This window comes from Pyrus communis, chromosome 7, assembly GCF_041283825.1.
Source record: "Pyrus communis isolate YQ-2024b chromosome 7, ASM4128382v1, whole genome shotgun sequence".
Lineage (NCBI taxonomy): Eukaryota > Viridiplantae > Streptophyta > Magnoliopsida > Rosales > Rosaceae > Pyrus > Pyrus communis.
Window position 1 is genome coordinate 3,698,461 of NC_142571.1, and position 7,684 is coordinate 3,706,144.

Consider the following 7,684-nt stretch of genomic DNA (forward strand, 5'->3'; position numbering starts at 1 on the left):
CTCATGTGAACACTTAAAACAAAGTAAAGGCCATTTTGTTTTTCTCAAAAGTAATAAACAAATTTTAAAAGTTGAGCAACCAATAAACTGATCTGCTTACAACCGAGAAATTCACATATCATCCCATCCCTTGAACCCATCAAAAGCAATCGCTTTTAAACCCCCACACTGCTGTGGCCAAGAGGTCCAAAGAAGAATAAAAGATATCAACAGCACCAGGAACAGGAAACTAAACAGATACCAGGTTAGCCCAAAACCAAAGGAAACAGAAACATCCAGATGAAACAATGCAACTTTTGCATGTCGCAAAAGAAATAACCCCCAACTTAACACTGATAAAGTATAAAAACAGAATATCTAGGCCTACAAGTTTCGAGTGGTCATTGAGTTATAAACAGCTTTGGAATATCAACCAAAGGATGAAAACTTATCAGTGATCACGTACAATTTAGAAAAGAAAAAAAACTTATGTGCATGGCTTCACGTGTAAAGGGTTATGGTATGTTATGTTTGTGATATATTCAACAGACAAGAGTAGCAATGGAAGGTTGTTGTATCAGAAGAGAAAATTTACGTGCCTGATATAAACAGCATTGAACATGTGTGATTCTTGTTACTTTAGAAAGCCGACACATTCTCTCTGCACCAACTCGTTTGAAACACAAACGATACTGGATGACGGAGAGCAAATATACACCTTGATGTACTGTTGAAACTCAACCCAGTGTGCTAATCTATGAATTTTCTTCTAGAAGATATGGACAGACAATATCTTTGTACGTTTGCCAATCAGGAATCACTCCCTTAGTCACCATGTAGTCATGCAATGCAACGACTTCTTCCGGGCTGCAATTCTTGTTCAAATTGGTAATGAGAGTGGTGTATGTTACAAAATCCGGAACCATGCCTCTTGAAATCATTACCTTCATTAGTCCCTTTGCTTGTTGAATACACCCAAACTTGCACAAAAAGTTGATCAATATATTGTAGGTGACTATATTGAATGAAATTCCACCCTCTTCCATTTCCTGAAGCAAAACAAATGCCTGATCAATCATCCCGCTGATGAAATACCCATTTATCATTGAATTATAGGTTACAATGTCAAGAACATCCATCCTCTGTAACGAATCCATCAAAAGTTTTGCAATATCCACCGATGCCTCTTTGCATAACCCATTTATAACAGAATGGTATATCACCAAATTAGGTTTTTTCTTCCCCTCGATCAGTTTTTCATAAATCTGAACAGCACTTCCTATGCTCCCTTCTTTGCAGTGCCCATCAATCAAAGTGCCATAGGTGACAGTGTCAGGAAGTAAACCACGAACAAACATGCTGCCCATCAATTGCTTGGCCGCTCTCAAATTGTTGCTTTTGCACATATAATCGATCAGGATATTGTGGGAGAAAACATCCTTGACGAGGTTCTTCTCAAGGATGTGGTTATGAATCTAATTGCTTCCGTCAGAAGCCCACTTCTAGAGAGCCCCTTGATGAGGATTGAGTAGGTGAACTGATCAGGGAATATATGCCTATCAATCATGTCAGACAATAAGGAAAGAGCTTCCTCAGTATCTCCTTCTACATCCGATAAAATCCCGACATTGCTTCTAATAACTTGCACTCCTTACAAAGAGCATACATAACCAAATTGAAAGTATTAACATTTTCAACATAACCATATGAAAGCATTTCCTTATACATCTTCCAAAACCTATCAATCTCATTCAACTTAATCACATGGTTAAGAAAGTTATTCCAAGCGTGAATCGAAACCCAGTAACCATCCAATCTCAGCTTTTTAATCACCTCATAAGCACCATCCGTGGCCCCGAGCCGAGTACAAGCCCTCACAAGTGCATCAAACACCACAGGGCTTAAACAACCACAACCTTCATCATAGCTCGTAACCAACCCTTCCAAAACAACCAATGGGGGCAAACCCTCTTCCCCCATTAGACTCTCCATAAGAGACAGGGCATCATCGTACCTCCTAGAATTGATCAAAACATGAATTAAAGTACAAGAAGAATCCAAAAATTGAGGACAACAACTCTGGTTCGTACGAACCCAGTTGTAAAACTCTAAAGCCAACTGCGGCGAGTTCCGAAACTCGCGAACAACACGGCTGACTAATGAACTGGTTAGAGTGGGGATATCTGGTCTAAGAACTTCCATCTTCTCTGTCGAAGATTAACACAGATTGCTTTGAAGACAATGTTGTCGGAGGTTGGGGGTGAGAATTGCTTACGCGCGCGAAGACCGCGGCAAATAAGACGAGTTGTTTTGTGGGGAGAGAAGAAGCTTGGAACCCAGTTCATCAAATACCACCGCAGTTTCTGGAACAAACATTCGAACCCCAAATCCAATGCATCGTTACGCTTCACTGAGATACTGCGACAAATGGCGAGGGGCCACAGAGCTTCTACTTCTACGGGGAAAAACACCTAGATGTTGCTCACTCTTGGGCTTTCCGCAGTAGTCCAAATAAGAGTGCAACTTGGGTCGGTTCAAGACGAACCAGAGGAGTTTGGTGCGGTACGAACAGGTTGAACTGACCCGCCATCCAAATCTCAAAGTTCAACGGACCTACAAAATAGAAAGGGTAAATCGTTCGGTGGTTTTCAATATTTGGTAAATCAAGTTTTTTTTTATTCAGAGTCATACTTAAAATGTTAATTTTAGAACAGTCTCATATATTTGTTAGTCAAACTGTTAAGTTTCTCGTTAACTGATGACCTGACGTCACTGGATGCCACATGTCATTAAGGGATCACGTGGAAATTTAAATTTCAGAAAAAAAAAAAAAAATTGTCCTATTTTACTTCCCCTGATGTCTTCTTCCTCTCTGTTTCTTCTTCTTCTTCTTCTCCTAACACAAAAAGCCACGATCTCACTTTCTCCTTCTTCGCCGGCGCCGTTCCCCTCCCAGCTTTCTCTCAAACCCTCCCATCCACTCTAGCGACCAACCCCTCTTTCTTTTCTCACTTTCTGCTCATCCTTTGCACTCGCCACCGGCGCCGGCACCATCGGCTTGAGTTCGAGCTTGCCCATCAGATCGTTCGACGGGCTCCTCCAAGCTATTGAGATGCCAAGGGGGTCGAAGAGGATGCCGAATTAGTCCCTATCACTGTCTTGAGCGTCGACGAATTGAACGGTGAGGTTGTCGTCGTCGGAATTATTTTGGGTGAGGAAAAAACGAAGGTGGTTGGTGAAAAGGTAGGGGTGGTGGTCATGGAGGAAGAGAAAGGGTTTCTCGAAAGGGTTTCGCGACTTGAACAACGTTGTACGATCTGTAGTTAAATTTGGGGATTATTACAAATTATTGAAATTAGGAGATGAATTGATGTGGAAATTTTGAGATGATTAGGAAATTGGGATTAAGAAAATACAAATGATGGTTTTAGGGGAGGGAAGGGCGAGCAGCTAGAGTGGGCACAATGCAAATTAGGGTTTGGTGGGTTGGATGGGTGGAGTCGAAGATGGAGGGGGAAGGGTGGATGTATGACGAGTCAAAGATGAAAGGAGAGGAAGGTTTCGTGGGTTGGTGCAGAGGAGAGAATGGAGGGTAAGCGAGGAAGAAGACGTTAGGGGAGGTTGAAGAGGACCAAAATTTTGTTTTTTGTTTTTTGTTTTTGTTTTTTTAATTTCCACGTGGACCCTTAATGGCACGTGGCACCCAGTTATTGTTCACATGGGAGCCACATCATCAGTTAACGGGAGACTTAACGGTTTGACTAACGGATGTATGAGACTGTCCCAAAATTAACATTTTAGGTATGACTCTAGGACTAAAAAAACTTAATGTACCAAATGTTGAAAACTACGAAACATGATGGTAGTAAACTGATATTTACCCAAATAAAAAACACCGTTAACTTATTAACGGATACCCATAAAAAGAAAAATCATTTCCACATAAGGTTTGGATTCATTTTTTTTCTAATCTTGCGATAAAAAGATTCATTCTCTTCATAAAACATAGAAAGTAGAACCAATAAAGATTTCTTTTTCGATGGGTGTCTGTCAAAAGGCATCTGCTTTCTAAGTAAGAAATAATAGTTTTTTTTTTTTTTTTTTTTTTTTTTTTTTTTTGAAACCGGTAAGAAATAATAGTTTATAAGAGATACTTGAAAATCACCGTCTCAACCTCCGTCTGGATTGAAGTTAGCTGAAAAACAGAGTCGTGAAAAAGGATAGGTGGGCAACTGTTACAGTTTTGAATTTTAAAATTTGTTCTCGCGCATAAGCCCGAGTGTAAATTCATCAACTTTAATTTGGAATTTGAAGCTCCAATTTTTTCAAAGCGTCCTTAACCTTAAGGACTGAAATCTTGTAGAAGATTTTCCTTTTTATTACAGGAAAAAAGTTTAAATTATAGGGAATAGGGGCACTTAAAATAAGGGCAAAATTAGATAAAAGTGCTTCAATTCTACATCTTATTAATTAAACATTTGTGGGTTTTCAACTTTTTATTAAAACGCTTTGTATTTTGATTAAGGTGCTTCCATCTTTATCCATGTAATTTTTTAATTTCCAACTTATCATTTTAAGTAAATTTTAAAGAAAAAAATGAAAATAAGAATTATTTATATTGAAATTGATCAGATCTAAAATCCCTAAATTCTTGGAAAGAAAATAAGTTTGAAATTTTTGATTGAGTCATTATCCCAATAATTAATTGTTAAGAATTTGATATAATTAATTTTCAGTACAAAGTTTTAATATGCAAAATTCTCTTTTTTTTTAAGGGTCATAATGTACTACTAGATTGTACATACCAAAGTTAAGTTAACGCATTGTACCAATATCATGGTACATACTAAAACAAGAATAACATAACGTACCAAAATTAGTAATCTGTAATGTACCAAAATATTAATACATACCAAAACTAAGATTATATAATGTACCAATTATGTACCAAGTTATTGGTTCGTTATGTTTAATACATATGGGCATTCATATATCATGTCAATAATGTACTGATTATGTACAAAAATTATTGGTACGTTATGTTTAATAGGATGTTAGTTGTATTTTAGAATACGTAAGAAGAAAAAATTCAAAGGAAAAAAGCAAAAAAATAAAAAGATAAATTGGAATAGAGAAGGATCAGTACCACGTGGGTGCACAACCATCATCCAGTCAATGAACCACATCATCAGTAACGTGAGAGTTACACTTCAATTTATTTATCTATTTATTTGCTTTTTTCCGCTAAACCCAGGCATATCATGGTGTCACATGCTTGTTTGTGGTTTAAAAAATATCGTGCTTTTGTAAGGAATGTTATGCTTTGGGCATACACACTTGTTCGTGCCTTCCCTTCATTGTGCCTTTACAGGCAGTTGTACATTTTTGTGACGCTTAGACGAGAACAAGCACGACATGACAAAGGCAAGGCTCATACAAACATGTCATGCCAAAGCTTGGAAAAAGGCATGACAAAGGCAAGGCACGAAGAAATGTTACTATTCACCATTCCGGAAAAATTATAAGTGACACTACTATTCACTTAATAGTGTGCTTGTACGCGTTCACATACTATTCATCCAAAACCCTAAAGTCTTGCTTGGTGAGTGCAAAACGATACGATCTTCGCGCATGTAAAGAGAGGTTGTTGTTGCACGTAAAACGAGACAAGTTATATTCATCCGGCCAAGTTTGTCAACGCACTTGTTTCAACGAAACTGTCATTGGTAATTTTGTCGGGCAGATACTATTTGCCTACGAAAATTCAAAATTTGTCGAGCAAACATTTAAGCAACAATTTTGCTGACCAATTTTGCCCAACAAAATCTTTTCGTCTGGAAATGTTTTTTTTAGTGATATAATATAATGTGAAACAATATAATTATATAAACAATACAAATAATTAACCTATTCTTTTGAAAGTAAGGGTCTCAATAGTATCTCAACGTTATTGACAAAAAAAAATAAAAAAAATGATCTGACCACGATGACATTTCATCATCTTACATTTCAAGCTTCGTTCGCTACAACATTACAGTTAAAATCAAGGGTTAGCTCTTGATAAGGTCGTACGTCCTTCTTAGCAAACAACATCATGTGTGGCATTCTCGGGTCTCCATGATCAAAGAGGACGCGTTGGACATACAGATTAGGCGACGGACTGTGATTCACAAATCTCCCCACATTTCCGCGCTTCGCGACATCAATGGCCAACCTGCTACTCTTTTCCCCTCCCGATGATGATAACAACATAAGAGGAAAACAGAAAGGCTGCTGCTTCTGCTCCTGCCCCTGCTCACAAGCGTCTCGAAAACCATTGTTGTTATACTCAAGTACTACTACTTCTCCGACGTACTCACAAACAAAATTATCTCTTGGAATCCACGCGAGCGACCTAACACCCCATGCTTTTGATCTAGTCTTGAATACTTCAAGTTTAAACGCGGAACATCCTCCCCGTTGGCTCACTCTATTTTTGCATGAAGAAGAGCACTTACACCCTGCACCACACTCATAGACAATACAGGAGCTCCTATTCGTCCTACGTCCCTTGTCATTGTATGGAAAAATCCCTTTGTTCTTCATTACACAAGGACATGGCTTAGATTCGGAGCATCCATCTTTGCAATCGCACCCTGTCTGTCTGGTCACGGCGCTCTTGAGGAAATCTGGATAAATGGTATCGGATATGTAATTGAAAGATGGAGGACTCTCGTCACTGTCTACTTTATTGACTGCGCGAATAGGCGTCTTCTCTTTCCCTTGAGAGATTTCATTTTTGCAAAGGATGGTAGTAGCAGGCCTCTTCATCAACTTGTTCGAGACTTCGCTATGCGGGATGGCAAATTTTTGTTGGCCCGGCTCTCTTCTCAGCAAAAACACATAAACAAGTTTGCCAAATTTCGCTCTTTTTTGCCAACAACCTGTTACTTTGTAGAGACCATCGTAAAAATAAGCAGTGCTGCTGGCCGATAAGCATTTAAAGCAACGAACTACCCTAACATGACTTTTTGCTTCCATGCTATTCCTTAGTGCAAGATTTCCACGTTCAAGTTTTTGATCCTCGAGTCGTTTTTCTGAATCTGTAACGCCAGGATTTCCACCTTCGCCTGAGTAGATCAAGGTATCCGGAGATTCTACACTGTCGTTGTCATACCGGGCAGAGTTAACGATGCTTGTCGCATAGATTTTCCCATTGCTGTTCTTGATATAATCAATACCCTTGCGGAACTGGCAATGAAGGCCAACGACAGTTAGTGCAGCCCTGTTCTGAAACTCGTCACCAACTCTAATCCCTTGGATTCGTCCGATTCGTTTCTTCATCATAAAAAATCTTTTCCCTTGCCTTCGAAGACGCATCGCTGCTTCAATATCAGGCCTGTTCCAGCAAGTTTTCTTCTCCCATTTAACATCGCGTTCTTTCAAGATCTGAGTCAGTGTGTCCCGATATGCTTGCTTCCTCCACGTTGGTACGACTTGTTCCATCTCTATCGGCGTCAACTCTCGGCTTCTTGGGGGGGAAACGGTTGGCTGCTTGCTTCTCAAGTATTTTCACTATAGCCATAGTTGAGTTTTTATCCTTGCACCAAATGATAGGGAATTGCTGCATGCAATTTTGAAATTAATACAAAGTAGTTAGAACAGGCCATATACATATTAGCCAACTACTACGACAACTAATGACTGATCCAGAAATATTACTTCG

General features: G+C 39.0%; 2 pseudogenes; both read right to left on the minus strand.

The window, feature by feature from the left end:
• Nucleotides 1-588: 588 nt before the first annotated feature.
• LOC137733471 (uncharacterized) lies at nt 589-2,595 on the minus strand (annotated as a pseudogene).
• A 3,393-nt stretch (nt 2,596-5,988) lies between these two features.
• Nucleotides 5,989-7,464, minus strand: LOC137733588 (histone-lysine N-methyltransferase, H3 lysine-9 specific SUVH5 pseudogene; annotated as a pseudogene).
• Between the last annotated feature and the right edge of the window lie 220 nt (nt 7,465-7,684).